Below are 15775 nucleotides of genomic sequence, written 5' to 3'. Positions count from 1 at the left end.
TTTCAAGCAGTAACCCCCCCCCCCCCCCTGCCCCCCCCCTGCCCCCCCCCCCCCCCCGTGTAAAGCTCAGACCCCCCCCCCCCCCGTGTAAAGCTCAGACCCCCCCCCCCGTGTAAAGCTCAGAGCCACAGTCGGGGACATTTGAACTTTGTGTGATGGAAAATCTGCAACCCACTTTTACCAACATCACCATCAACCATCTTACACTCAAAGGAAGTTAGAAAGTGATTCCAACTGTATACATTATATTCATACTTGTAACATTAATAAAGTTAGAGTTCAAATAGCGAAATAAATCTCTTTACTATGAAATAAACCTGATCATTTTTATTCACAGTTGGGTCCCATAGAAAACAGAGGTCACCAAAAGCAGAATAAAAGAAAGTCCAGCTACTTAGAATCTCAAACCAGTGCTGGCGAAGTCTCACGAGAAACATTAATCTCTTTCACTTCTGTTAGTGACTTTCCTACCGTGCATTTCTTTTGTCACTGGTTCACACATGCAGATTCACAGATACCAAACACGTGGAGAAAATCTACCCATGCAGAACTGTAGCTGTGAGCCAAACTGAAATGAGAAGGCTGAATCAATCACTGCGTTAGTCACCTTGATGCTATGTGCTATCGTTTCCATCCACTCCATGCCCTGTATCTTTGTGTTGGGAATTAAGGCCACTCATTTCTCCGTTCTTCCAATGGCCCTGGAATAAAGGGGTCTACCTGATGCAGCACTAAACTGGGACAAATAATAAAAGGAACACACTAGAATGTTGGAGATCTGAAGAAAACGCAACCAGTTCTGCAAACGAGTTATATTGGACTTGACATCTTAACTCTTTTTTTATCTCATTAGACAGCATCTTCCAAATCCACATAGAATCCCTAGCGTGCGGAAGGAGGCCATTTGGCCCATCGAGTCTGCACCGACAACAATCCCACCAAGGCCCTTTCCTCATAATCCCATGCGATCACCCTAGCTAGTCCCCCGACACTAAGGGGAAATTTAGCATGACCAATACATCTCACCCGCACATCTTTGGACTGTAGAAGGAAACTGGAACACCTGGAGGAAACCCACGCAGATACGGGGAGAATGTGCAAACTCCACACAGACAGTGACCCAAGTCGGGAATCGAACCCGGGTCCCTGGCGCTGTGAGTCAGCAGTGCTATTCACTATGCCACCGTTCTGTCCCAGTCACCCACAACCACTCATATCTAGAACGACAAGGGCAACAGACACATGGCAACACGCAAGTTCCCCTCCAAGTCACTCACTGTCCTGACTCGGAAATATATCGCCATTCCTTCGCAGTTACTGGGTCAAAATCCTGGAATTCCGTCCCTAACAGCATTTTGTGTCAACCCACAGCACGTGGACTACAGCGATTCAAGAAGGCAGCTCACCACCACCTTCCCAAGGGCAAATAGGGATAGGCAATAAATGCTGACCAGCCAGCAATGCCCATGTCCCATGAATAAATAAATAAAGATTCTGCAGAGTTCTTCCGGCACTTTCTGTCTTCATTTCAGAACAAAAGGTCCCCAGTTTGATTCTGCATTGTCAGCTGATGATGTGGAGATGCCGGCGTTACCTGTCAGCCGATCCCAGCTAAGATAGCAACTCACTTCAATACCACTGAACCAGGTAACCAGAATTCACATCCTCAATGAATTGAAAGCTGCCATTGTCCCAGAGACTGCTTTCCCCTTCGAGCAGGAGAGTTTTCTGGAGGCAATTTAACCCGAGGGTCACCACACCTCAGACCAGGGGTAAAGTTGAGAAGCTGGTACCTTCACATGTAACCTCAGCCGGTACAGGAATTGAACCCCTGCTGTTGTTGTCACTCTGAATCACTAACCAACCGTCCAGCCAACTGAGCTAAACCAACACTTCTACTACCCAATGTTTCATGCTCTAAAATGTGAAACTATTGGATTTTCGTAAAACCAATCTGGTTCATTCATTCCTCCTGGGCGGGCAATCTGCTGTTGTTACCCAGTCTGGCCTACATGTGACTCCAGACCCCAGCAATGTGGTCGACTCCAATAAACTGTCCTCTGAAATGGCCCAGCAAACCATTCAGTCCAACATAAACCACAATGAGAAGCGAACTACAGCAACTCAGGAAGGCGGCTCACCAACACCTTCTCGAGGGTAATTAGGGAGTGAGCGATGAATGGTGGCCTTGCCAGCGACACCCACATCCCCTGAATGAATGAAGAAAACAATGTGCCCAGATGGATGTCAGGTGGGGAAAGGATCAGGTTGGAACTGGGTTGACTTTCCCTGTGAGTTCTCTCAATGGTCGGCTGTGCTAGAAATACTCAATGTAAAGGTTCGTACATAAAGCATGTCCGTTTGGGGAGCTATTAGTGTGGACTCCAATATGACCATAAGACCATAAGAAATAGGAGCAGAATTAGGCCATTCGGCCCATCGAGTCTGCTCCGCCATTCAATCATGGCTGATAGGTTTCTCAACCCCATTCTCCCGCCTTTTCCCCGTAACCTTTGATCTCCTTCCCAATCTTTCTATCTCTGTCTTAAATACATTCAATGACCTGGCCTCCACAGCCGTCTGTGGCAATGAATTCCACAGATTCACCACCCTCTGACTGAAGAAATATCTTCCTTATCTCGGTTCTAAAGGGTCATCCCTTTACTCTGTGGCTGTGCCCCTCGGACCCTCAGATTCATGGAAACATCTTCCCCACATCCACTCTATCCGGGCCTTTCAGCATTCTGTAAGTTTCAATCAGACCACTCCCTCATCCTTGTAAACTCCATCGAGTACAGACCCAGAGTCCTCAGATGCTCCTCATACGTCAGACACAGCAGTTTGCATGACGCCACAAAACATATGATGCTGCATCCACTCGCTGCCTGTTATACACCCCGCTTGTTATTCAGGCTTAGGGGTTGATTAGCTCAGCTGGCTAGACCAGCTGGTTCATGATGCGGAACGACACCAGCGACATGGGTTCAATTCCCGTAACAGCTGACATTATTCACGAAGATTCCAACTTCTCGACTTTACCCCTCGCCTGAGGTGTGGTGACCCCCCTGGTTAAATCACCACCAGTCAGCTCTCCCCCTCAAAAGGAGACACAGCCTCTGGTCATCTGGGACTCTGGTGACTTTTCCTTACTTTACCTATTCCGCTCCAAGGAGGGCAGTGAAATTGAATACCTGGCATGTATTGATAATCAAATACCCGCTTGACCTCCCATCATTGACCAATTCTATCCCAACACATTCAGTCAATAACGAGAGATACAAACTTGGAGACAAAGATAATTGTCTGTTGAAGCATTGAATGAGTTAAAGGAATAGTTAACTCTATTGGTTGGCTTCACCCTGTGTCTAAGCCTCTATAGTTCTCAGTCTGATTCATAGACCAGTATATAAGAGTAAGGATAGGGAGACAGAGATGCTTAATCAATGCCATATTAATGGAATGAGCTTGTGTCTTCGCCACTGGGATAATTGTCACCAAAAATGCTGAATATTGTAAAAGAAGGTATTCTGGTGACAGTAAAAGCGTAAAGTAGATTAATTAGAATTAAAAAGGGACCAAAATGAAGAAACTTACATAAATTTTAAAAATATTCTTAAAAGGACAATGTAGCTTCAATCCATTACCCAGATATCATTCTTAACTTGATTGCATGGCTATATATTTTTTGCGGTTTAAATCAAACACACCACGGTAAGAAGCTGCTTCAAATAAGTTAACTGAGTGATTTTATACCCAAGACAAGATTCAGTGGCCGTCTTGTGGTCACGAGTGCAGATTGGGATAGGATTGCTTCTGTGGCTTTAACACTGAGAGAAATGCACTGAGTGAGCAGACAAGAGAGGGATTCACTTCTCACCTTAATGGCCCAGATTCTGTGATCAAGTTAATGTTGAAGCTATCGGTGCTTACTGTTCATAAGGGGTAAATCGAGCAGTAGTTTCTGGCATCCACACATGCTTGGAGCAACACAGAAATCCAGACCCTGCTGTCCAAGTTGGCACAGTGGTTAGCACTGCTGCCTCACAGCGCCAGGGATCTGCATTCGATTCCCGACTTGGGTCACTGTCCGTGTGGAATGTGCACATTCTCCCCGTGCCTGCATGGGTTTCCTCCGGGTGCTCCGGTTTCTTCCCACAGTCCGAAAGACGTGCTGGTTAGGTGCATTGGTCATGCTGAATTCTCCCTCGGTGTACCCGAACAGATGCCGGAGTGTGGTGACTAGGGGATTTTCACAGTAACTTCATTGTGGTGTTAATGTAAGCCTACTTGTGACACTAGTAAATAAACTTTAAAGTTGCCCAGCCCTTCCAGTAGTTTGGAAAAAGGACGTTCCACTCCCTTTTTCATCGCTGGCCTGCCTGATCTTGACTCTGATAGCAGATGAAAAACTATCCCTTTATATTTTTATAATAAATGGGGGAAGAAGTATAAAGAGAATAATCTTATTGGAATAGGCAGGGTTGATGCAGGTCAGATGTTTCCCTCTGTTGGGCTGTCCAGAACTCGGGGGCACAATTTCAAGGTCAGGGGAAAGCCGCTTGGTAAATTTCTTTACACCGAGGGTTGTGAATCTTTGGAATTCTCTACCCCAGAGGGCTGTGGAAGTTCAGTCACTGAGTGTGTTTAAAGCAGAGACTGATAGATTTCTTTTTCACAAATCGGCGACACAGTGGTTAGCACAGCTGCCTCACAGCGGCAGGGACCCGGGTTCAGTGACATACTTGGGTCACTGTGCACATTCTCCCCGTGTCTGCATGGGTTTCCTCCGGGTGCTCTGTTTTCTTCCCACAATCCAAAGATGTGCAGATTAGGTTGATTGACCGTGCTAAATTGTACCTTAGTGTCCCAAGTGGTGTAGATTAGGTGGACTTGCGGGGTAAATGTGCTGGGTTATGAGGATAGGACAAAGGAGAGAGCCTGGATGGGATACTCTTTTGGAGAATCGGTGCAGACTCGACAGGCAGGAAGGCCTTCTTCTGCGCTGTAGGGATTCTGTGGTAATAACGGAAAGGGTTATGGGGATAGTGGGAGTAGAAGTGGCCTGGTCAGCCATGATGGAGCTGGCTGGATGTGCTGAATGGCCTACTCCTAGCCCTCTGTAGAGCTTCCTATGCTCCGAGATAATTTTGCTATGATGAGATACTCTTTAATATGGAAAATTACACCAAGAAAGAATAAAAAGGGCATCAAACATGCTGCGTAAATTACGCTTGGATAGCGAAGGGTGAATTTGGTAGATGTTTGGTGGTGTTTCCTCAGAAGGAACTCTTCAAAATGCAGCTAATGAAAATACAATAAAACTTACTCCAACTTATAAATCAAAGAAAGGGTTTAATACAAAAACATCATTACTCCAAACTTGGGGCCTTACCCTAGGCCAATCCAAGTTCCCCACAATTCTACATAGTTCCTTATTTATAGTGAATCAGCTGGCCAGCTGACTATTACATCTCTCTGTAATTGGTTCCATGTTTTACTGGGTCAGCTGATCCTCACATCTTGTTCCCATTGGTCACATTACGTCCAGAACAAAGTTGTCACTGGTTAAATTCTAACAGGTGGTATTTGATGATTTTACACATCCAATCACTGGGAAGTAACAACCAGCAAAGTAGAACACAAAGTCAGTGCAGAACAAAGCCGAGGGAGTTGTGCTTGAGCTCCCGGCTGCCCTGGTCAGGCTGCACCGCCTCTCCTCTGTCCAGTCTTGTTTAGTGAGACACATTGGGCACATCCAAGGTCCGGCCGCTGTGCGACCCAGAGCCCCGGGACTTACGCTGCCTTAAGCCAGAAACGTTCTTGGGGGTTTCTCCCGGTTGATGGCTGACACACGGCGGGAGCCCTGTGACAACAAATTGGGAGAACATCCCGGAAAATAATCCGGGAAAGAATGTCAGATGGTTGGGTGATGAGGAAGGTTTGGGGGTGAGGTGAGGGGAGGGGAGGTGAGGGGGGGGGGGGGGGGGGGGTAGGGCAGAACTTGGGCTTTTCAGCTTTTCAAGCAGAGGGCTACACTTTGGTTGTTGCTGCATTGATTCCAGTCTGAATACACCTTGTTTGAATACAAGGCTGACACTCCCAGCTAGGAGAGAGCTCTCTGCACGTTTCTACATGTGCATACAGAGTTCCACTCCCTGCTGATAAAATTTTAAATGCATTGAAGCATCCGTACACTTAAAAATATTCAAATAAGCTTTACTTCCACTTATAATGTCCCCAGGAGGTCCAAAAAGGGCACTTGCTAAATCGTGCAAGGAACTACGTTGGGATTGTACTTGATAGTGTGAAATGGTTTTCTCTGGAGTCAGATTCAGACTTGCCTCTGAAGTAACATGTTCAATTTTTTGCATCACTGAAAGCCATGAACAATTTTAGCAGCAAAGCAAAAGTGGCAGGAAAACTGCAAACAGCCAGGAAAAGATAACCATCAGAGTATGTCTACAATTTCAATGATTGCGATAGGGTCAAGGGGGTTCACACTCCAAACTGACCACAAACAAATTATTCGAACTCACGCCAAATATTTCTGTCTCACACAAAGGATGCTCAACACCTAGAACAAGCTTGCCTGGAGGGTGTGAAAGCCTTCGAATCGTTCGAAGCTGTTGCCACCCAGCCCATCCTGCGCTGCTGGTTTTTAGCACAGCGTTCATCAGCGTTCCGTGGCAAATGGGCAGCACGGTGGCACAGTGGTTAGCACTGCTACCTCATGGCGCCAGGGACCCGGGTTCGATTCCGGCCTTGGGTCACTGTCTGTGTGGAGTCTGCACGTGTCTGCGTGGGTTTCCTCTGGGTGCTCCGGTTTCCTCTCACAATCCAAAGATGTGCAGGTCAGGATGATTGGCCATGCTAAATTGCCCCTTTGTGTCAGGGGATCATCAGGGCAAATATATAGATTTACCAGGATAGGGCCTGGGTGGGATTGTGGTCAGTGCAGGCTCGATGGGGCAAACGGCCTCCTTCTGCACTGCAGGGATTCTATGATTCTGTGAAATGTTTCCCCAACTCGCTGAATTCATTAGGATGGTGAAGTAAGGAGGCTCATTTCTCACTCAAGTCTCCTGAAGGAAAGCAGTCTGTCTGGCCCCACTTCTGTCCTGGCCACCCTAGCAAGCTGGAGTTAGGATGGAGATTAGCCCTGGGGTAATTGGGTGGCATGGGCTTGTGCGGTTGACTGGCCTCCAATATTTTCTGATATTCCAGTATAATTCCCAGCCATTCAATCATGATGTTTGTGTGTCATGGCATCAGTTTTTCTCTGCTGTTATAATTCGGCTGCTGTTGCGTTCGCAGTGGGATCCTGCACAACAAATATTCATTTGGCACCAGAGATTGAGAGTGATGTTTGCCCATTTCACCGTCTACTGATTGGCATCTCCCTTAGGTGGATTGACCATGCTAAATTTTAAAAGTTTATTATTAGTCACAAGTAAGGCTCACATTAACACTGCACTAAAGTTACTGTGAAACTCCTCTAGTCGCCACAGTCCGACACCTGTTCAGGTCAATGCACCTAACCACCATGTCTTTCAGAATGTGGGAGGAAACTGGAGCACCCGGAGGAAACCCACGCAGATACGGGGAGAATGTGCAAACTCCATACAGTCAGTAACCCAAGCTGGGAATCGAACCCGGGTCCCTGGCGCTGTGAATCGGTAGTCATGATGTGGAGATGCCGGCGTTGGACTGGGGTAAACACAGTAAGAAGTTTAACAACACCAGGTTAAAGTCCAACAGGTTTATTTGGTAGCAAAAGCCATTTTTGCTACCAAATAAACCTGTTGGACTTTAACCTGGTGTTGTTAAACTTCTTGCTGTGAATCAGCAGTGCTGACCACTGTGCTACCGTGCCACGCCTATATGGCAATTCCAAATTGCCCCTTAGTGTCGGGGGAACTAGCTAGGGATAGGGCCTGGATGGGATTGTAGTTGGTGCAGACTTGATGGGCCGAATGGTCTCCTTCTGTACTGTATGGATTCTATGATTCTATTTCGTTGATGTTTTAATTTGGCTCTCCCTGTGCCTTACTGTAGGGCCTATTTAGAACATGTTAAAAGATTTGTGATCATTGGTTCTGTATATTCCTCTAATTTTTGCTTCATTTTTTCACTGGAAATTTCTTCAGCCAGAGAGTGGTGAATCTGTGGAACTCTTTGCCCCAGAAGGCTGTGGAGACCAGGTCATTGAGTGTCTTTAAGACAGAGATAGATGGGTTCTTGATCAATAAGGGGGTCAGGGGTTATGGGGAAAAGGCAGGAGAATGGGGATGAGAAAAATATCAGCCATGATTGAATGGCGGAGCAGATGGGCCGAAAGGTCCAATTATGCTCCTGTGTCTTATGGTCTTATGGAAGGATGGGGGATGAAGCCTGGTTTTTAGAGGGTAATGTGAAAACAGAAAAGATTATTTCAACATTCCAGTAGATCATTCAGAAATCTGTAACTGCCGAATGATTTTCAGTTCAGTGTAGAGCCACTTGTGGAGCTCTCAGAGATAAATGATGCGATAGGTCGATCAGGATTTTCAAACGAGGCTTGTGCTCATATTCTGTTACTCGAAAGCAGATCTAATATTCCACAACAAATTCATCAATAGCGGATGGTCTGCACATTCGGAAATGTACATCTCTGGCAAATGATTCGGACCACAGTTTGGAGCTGGGATTGACACTGTACACTGCGATGGAAAAATGGGCTGCCCAGAAGGTCCTGCCCCCACCTCCTGCTTGACAAACATCACAATTGCTCAGTCCTCACAACCAAGACATCACGTGAGGTGGAAATCTCCCAATATCCGAGCACTTATGCACCTCAGCACTCTCCTGCTCCAGTGTCCATTCACTGGCATCCACTTCTAGATTTCTCAGACCAGGGTGGAATTTTACGGACCATCCATTGACTCTGTCTACACTTCCCGCTGCCTCGGCAAAGCAGCCAGCATAATTAAGGACCCCACGCTCCCCGGACATTCTCTCTTCCACCTTCTCCCATCGGGAAAAAGATACAGAAGTCTGAAGTCACGGACCAACCGACTCAAGAACAGCTTCTTCCCTGCTGCTGTCAGGCTTTTGAATGGACCTGCCTCGCATTAAGTTGGTCTTTCTCTACACCCTAGCTATGACTGTAACACTACATTCTGCACTCTCTCCTTTCCTTCTCTATGAATGGTATGCTTTGTCTGTGCAGCATGCAAGAAACAATACTTGCCACTGTATGTTAATACATGTGACAATAATAAATCAATCAACCTTCTCGCTGGCAGGAACTTCCATTCCCGCCAATAAGTTTGTTTATTTATGAGTCACAAGTAGGCTTACATTAACACTGCAATGAAGTTACTGTGAAATTTCCCTAGTTGCCACACTCTGGCGCCTGTTCGGGTCAATGCACCCTAACCAGCACGTCTTCCAGATTGTGGGGAGTACCCGAAGGAAACCCAGGCAAACACGGGAAGAACATGCAAACTCCACAGATACAGTCACCCAAGCCGGGAATCGAACCTGGGTCCGTGGCGCTGTGAGGCAGCAGTGCTAACCACTGTGCCACCCTGAAGTCAATGGACTTCAGAAGGGCTCGCCGTTTTTTAGTGCGGCACAGCGGCACAGCGGTTAGCACTGCTGCCGGGGATCCGGGTACGATTCCAGCCTCGAGTGACTGTGTGGGGTCTGCACGTTCTCCCCGTGTCTGCGTGGGTTTCCTCCACATGCTCCAGTTTCCTCCCACACTCCAAAGACGTGCTGGTTAAATGCTTTGGCCATGCTAAATTCTCCCTCAATGTATCCGGATAGGCGCTGGAGTGTGACGACTAGGGGATTTTCACAGTAACTTGCAGTGTGAATGTAAGCCTACTTGTGACTAATAAATAAACTTTAACTTTAAGATGTGTAGATTAGGGGGATTAGCCATGGTAAATGTGTGGGGTTACGGGGATAGTGAGGGGGAGAAGGCCTGGGTAAAATACTCTGTCAGGGAGCCGGTACAGACTCGATGGACTGAATTGCCTCCTGCTGCACTGCAGGGATTCTATGAATTCTCTGAATGGTTATGTTTTTAGTAGCTTGAGTTATGTAGTGATAATCTCAGCAGGAACTTTGGATGAGTCATTGCAAGGAAGGGAAAGTCTTTGAAATAAATGGATCTCCTTCTGTGGCACCTCACTTGGTTAAAGTGGTTTGTGGTTGAATGAAGTAAACCACCAGCTGGTCTGTACTCACTTCGCCGAGCTTAACTCAGGTGATCCTGGCTGTGTTATAATGGAACCTCGGTATCACTGTGTCAGGGAGGAAAGGTCAGATCACAGAATCCCTGATTCAGATTGTTACGCGAAGACTCTAACTGGAGAACACAGCCACGTGCAGACATCAGGAAAGAAAGGATCAATCTCCGCCGTGATGCACCATGCAGTTCAATAGCCCTCCAACACTGAAGATCTGGATTCACACTTGTCCCTGCACTTCACAATTGCGAGGTTGGAGAATTCTGGCCACGATTTTTAACAGACTGTTAGGCAATGTCAAAAGTCGTCACCAAATCAAGAAAGCGTTCTTGGAAAGCTTGCACAAGATGATTAAAATAATGTGTGGATGTCTGATTGTTTTCCCTGCCGAGCAGAAGACCAATTCTTCCTTGGTTCTGGTATCACTGTCATGATAATCCTCTCCCCGCACTCTCAGGCTCACTAACCTCTGGAAAACCAGCTCGCAGTACAGATTTGATTTGATTTATTATTGTCACATGTATTTACAGTGAAAAGTATTGTTTCTTGCACGTTATACAGACAAAGCATACCATTCATAGAGAAGGAAAGGAGAGAGTACAGAATGTGGTGTTCCAGTCATAGATAGGGTGTAGAGAAAGCTCAACTTAATGCGAGGTAAGTCCATTCAAAAGTCTGACAGCAGCAGAGAAGAAGCTGTTCTTGGGTCGGTTGGTACGTGACCTCAGACTTTTGTATCTTTTTCCCGACGGAAGAAGGTGGAAGAGATCTCCAGCACTCACTTTTTGCATCAAAACGATTCAAACCTTCAACAGCAAGATTGAAACAAACTAAACTCATAAATATAGCTGACCTCAAAGTTGCGGGGGGTGGGGGGAGTGGGTGGAAAAGTTCGACATACATTTTTATTCAAAAAAATTGACTCTGCTGACGAATGAATGAAAACGTTTTTCCTCCAAATCATTTCTTTTCTCGACAAATTCAGTTACCTTGAAGAATGTCCCACAACTATTAAAGTGAGGTTATATCCTTAGGGAAGTTAGCACTTAATCAGTTAAATAGGGGTATTAAAAGCCCATTTACACAGCAGTGACTAATTCAGTTTTTGTATCGAGTTTGCAGCTGTTCCTCATTAGGATGCACTGTGTAAATGGCACAAGTTTGTTTACTCTTTCAGCAGTAAAAAGGGAACACCTCATGCTACCAGTGTCGAGATAGCTGCAAATCTCAGTCATCTAAATCAGCTCCATGGAAATAAACTGAATCATATTCCCTCAGGAGTTTCCACCCTCTGCGGGCAGCAGAATATGCGCTGGGCAGGTTATTTACTGTCTGTGGCATTCTCCTTGAGGAAGATGGTGGGTGCAGACAGGACACAAATAACTTGAGGTCTGATCATAGCTTGAAACTGAATTTCATCTGGCGTGAGGGACCAATCCGATCGAGAGAGGGAACTTGAAAGGAGAGTACATTAGCCTGCAGGGCTTACCTAAGTGCGCAGGCGCTATTTACCAGTTGCTCCAGGTCTGTACAGCACTGGCACCGACTCTAAGTCAGTAGTCTGTGGGCGGCACCGTGGTTAGCAGTGCTACCTCACAGTGCCAGGGACTGGGGTTCAATTCCGACCTTGGTGACTGTGTGGAGTCTGCACGTTCTCCCTGTGTCTGCATGGGTTTCCTCCGGGTGCTCTGGTTTCCTCCCAGGATCCAAAGATGTGCGGGTTAGGTTGATTGGCCATGCTAAATTGCCCCTTAGTGTCAGGGGAATTGGTAGGGTAAATAGGGTTACGGGGATAAGGCCTGGGTGGGATTGTTGTTGGTGCAGGCTCGATGGGGCAAATGGCCTCCTTCTGTACTGTAGGGATTCTATGAGCTTAAATGTGTCAAGCTTTGTTTCAAAAAGATAATTTGGCAGCATAAAAATAGTTACTGGGTCACTTGAGCGACAAAAATAATGCCTGGTATTTATATAGTTTAAATTTTAAAAGCATATTTGCTAGGGGCAGCACGGTAGCACAGTGGTTAGCACTGCTGCTTCACAGCTCCAGGGTCCCGGGTTCGATTCCCGGCTCGGGTCACTGTCTGTGTGGAGTTTGCACATTCTCCTCGTGTCTGCGTGGGTTTACTCCGGGTGCTCCGGTTTCCTCCCACAGTCCAAAGATGTGCGGGTTAGGTTGATTGGCCAGGTTAAAAATTGCCCCTTAGAGTCCTGGGATGCGTAGGTTAGAGGGATTAGTGGGTAAATATGTGGGGGTAGGGCCTGGGTGGGATTGTGGTCGGTGCAGACTCGATGGGCCGAATGGCCTCCTTCTGCACTGTAGAGTTTATAGTCTCACAAGTAGGCTTGCACTAACACTGCAATGAAGTTACTGTGAAAATCCCCTAGTCGCCACACTCTGGCACCTATTCGGTTACACCGAGGGAGAATTTAGCATGGCCAATGCACCTAACTAGCACATCTTTCAGACTGTGGGAAGAAACCGGAGCACCCGGAGGAAACCCATGCAGACACGGGGAGAACGTGCAAACTCCACACAGCCAGTGACCCAAGCCGGGAATCGAACCTGTGTCCCTGGCACAGTGAGGCAGCAGTGCTAACCACTGTGCCACCGTGCTGCCCAGCACCTCTAATATAGTAAACCATCCAGGGTGCTTCATAGGAGCGAATATCGGACAACATTTGGTACAAAGTCACAAAAGGGGATGTTGGGGCAGATGTCCGAAAATCTGGTCAGAGGAGCGGATGTGAAGAAGAATCTTGAAAGAAGAGATGTTTAGGGAAGGAATTCCAGGTCTCAGGTACCAGACAGCTGAAGGCACAGCCTCCAATTGTAGAGCGATACACCAGAGGCCAGAATTGGAGCTGCGGAGGTCGTTTGGAGGGATGTGGGGCTGGAAAAGGTTAAAAGACTGGGAAGGACAAGGACACGGAGGGATTTGAAAACAATGATTGGAACTTCAAAGCGGAGACATTGCTGGACCGGAGCCAGTGTAGGTCAGTGAGCAGAGGGACGGGGTAATGGACCGAGAGCCAGTAGAGGTCAGTGAGCAGAGGGACGGGGTAATGGGTGACATTAATGTTCGGAGGCAGCGACTGAGTTTCTGGATGAATTCAAGTTTCTGCAGAATCCAAGATGGTGGGCAAGGGAGGAGATCATTGGAATAGTTACGTTTGCAGGTTCTCAAGGCATTGTCTGAGGGTTACAGCAGCAGAGGATTGGAGGCAGGAAGCAGCTGATTGAATGGATAATCAAAGCTACCGAAAGAGCAACATCTTATCCAGGCTGTGTCTGGGACTCAGTAGAGCTAAACAAGGCTTTTGATTTGATTTATTATTGTCACATGTATTAACATACAGTGAAAAGTATTGTATCTTGTGCACTATACAGACAAAGCATACCGTTCATAGAGAAGGAAAGGAGAGAGTGCCGAATGTAGTGTTACAGTCATAGCTAGGGTGTAGAGAAAGATCAGCTTAATATAAGGTAGGTCCATTCAAAAGTCTGACAGCAGCAGGGAAGAAGCTGTTCTTGAGTCAGTTGGTCCGTGACCTCAGACTTTTGTATCTTTTTCCTGATGGAAGAAGGTGGAAGAGAGAATGTCTGGGGTGCGTGGGGTCCTTAACTATGCTGGCTGCTTTGCCGAGGCAACGGGAAGTGTAGTCAAGGCTCTGCTGTATTTAGGATAGAATTATTTTTTAGCCAGTGAAAGGAAGTTCTGGGAAAAGTATGCATTGCTGGAGTAGGAGGAAGTCATTTTGATTTTGGCTGGCATATTTAACGGTGGCCATCTCGGAGGTGAAATCCAGTGCAAAGCTGGAAATGCAAAGTCTGCCTGTGGCTGTTTAATTGCATTGTAAAAAGGAAGTTATAGCGCAATGTCAAGTGCTGGCCTTGCTGCTTAGATCCCCTTTCTCTCATATTGGTGGGAAATACATTTATTCGCACCTACACACATGCTCCTCTCTTCCACTCTGCTTCTGAGGTGATGATCAATTAACAGACTTGTACGGAGGTGTGAGACTTGTCCCTGCACTTCACAATTGGCCTGCATGTGACACTCTCCCCTCACAGCTGCAGATCCCAGTGCATTACAATAGCTAGCTTCATTTTTCACCTCTCGGCTACAGTCATGTGTCGCAGGCAGCAGATGCTGCTGGTACCTGGAAGAGTGAATCACACTAATCCTTGGATTTTTCACACTGCTCTAATCCCATTAACACACCTGAAATAAATAGCTTCTGTGGCAAATGCCCTCTTTCTTTTCTCTCCCCCTCATCTGCTGTTATTATTCTGTCTGAGGATTGTTAATGCTCTGCACTTCTTGATTTCCATGTTGAGAAGAGGAAATTGGGTCTCAAGACACCTTGCAAAGCCATGAATTCCCAACTACTTTCCATAAGCACCAATTTCAATAAGCCTTAGGCAGACAGGTGAGAATTGACACAAGACTGTCACTGAGTTGTAGAGAAAAGGCTTTTTTTTTAAAATGGGTGTCACTTAGCAATTGAATTACTCTTTGCAAAATAAAGTTTACAATTCCATACAGGGTGGAGAAGCAAAACTACCTGGGGGTAGATACACACAAATCAGTGAAACTATCAGGGCAGTGGTTAATAAAGCAAATGGAATCCCAGAGTTTTTAAAATAGGGGCTTGGAGTACAACAGCAAGGACATTATGACAAACCTTAAGATGAACTGGTTTGGCTCCAACTTGAGTATTATGTCCAACTATGGGGAAGGTGATGGCCGAGTGGTATTATCGTTAGACTATTAATCTGCAACCTCAGCTAATGTTCTGGGGACCCAGGTTCGAATCCCGTCACGGCAGATGGCGGAATTTGAATTCAATAAAAAATGATCTGGAATTAAGAATCTAACGATGACTATGAAACCATTGTCGATTGTTTGAAAAACCCATCTGGTTAACTAGTGCCCTTTAGGGAAGGAAATCTGCCGTCCTTACTCAGTCTGGCCTACATGTGACTCCAGAGCCACAGCAATGTGGTTGACTCTTGAATGTCCTCCAAAGACAGTAAGAAGTTTAACAACACCAGGTTAAAGTCCAACAGGTTTATTTGGTAGCAAAAGCCTGAACAGGCTCCAAAGACAGCCAGGGATGGGCAATAAATGCTGTAAGAAGTCTAACAACACCAGGTTAAAGTCCAGCAGGCTTATTTGGTAGCAAAAGCCACAAAGTCAATAAATGCTGGCCAGCATGTCCCAAGGCTGAATATAAAAAGAAATTCTGGGCACCACACTTTAGGAAGGAGATGAAAGTGTTAGATAAGGTGCAGATATGATTTACAAGAATGGTTGTAGGGATGAGGGACTTCAGCTAAAGTTAAAGTTTATTTATTAGTCACAAGTAAGGCTTACTTAATACTGTAATGAAGTTACTGTGAAATTTCCCTAGTTGCCACACTCCGGTGCCTGTTCAGGCCAATGCAGTTACGTAAATAGATTGGAGAATCTACGGTTGTTCTCTATAGAAAAGAGATTTGATGGATGTGTTCAAAATCATGAGGGATCGGGACA

The sequence above is a fragment of the Mustelus asterias genome, chromosome 15 (assembly GCF_964213995.1).
Source record: "Mustelus asterias chromosome 15, sMusAst1.hap1.1, whole genome shotgun sequence".
Taxonomy (NCBI): domain Eukaryota; kingdom Metazoa; phylum Chordata; class Chondrichthyes; order Carcharhiniformes; family Triakidae; genus Mustelus; species Mustelus asterias.
Note: the sequence above shows the minus strand (reverse complement) of the source record.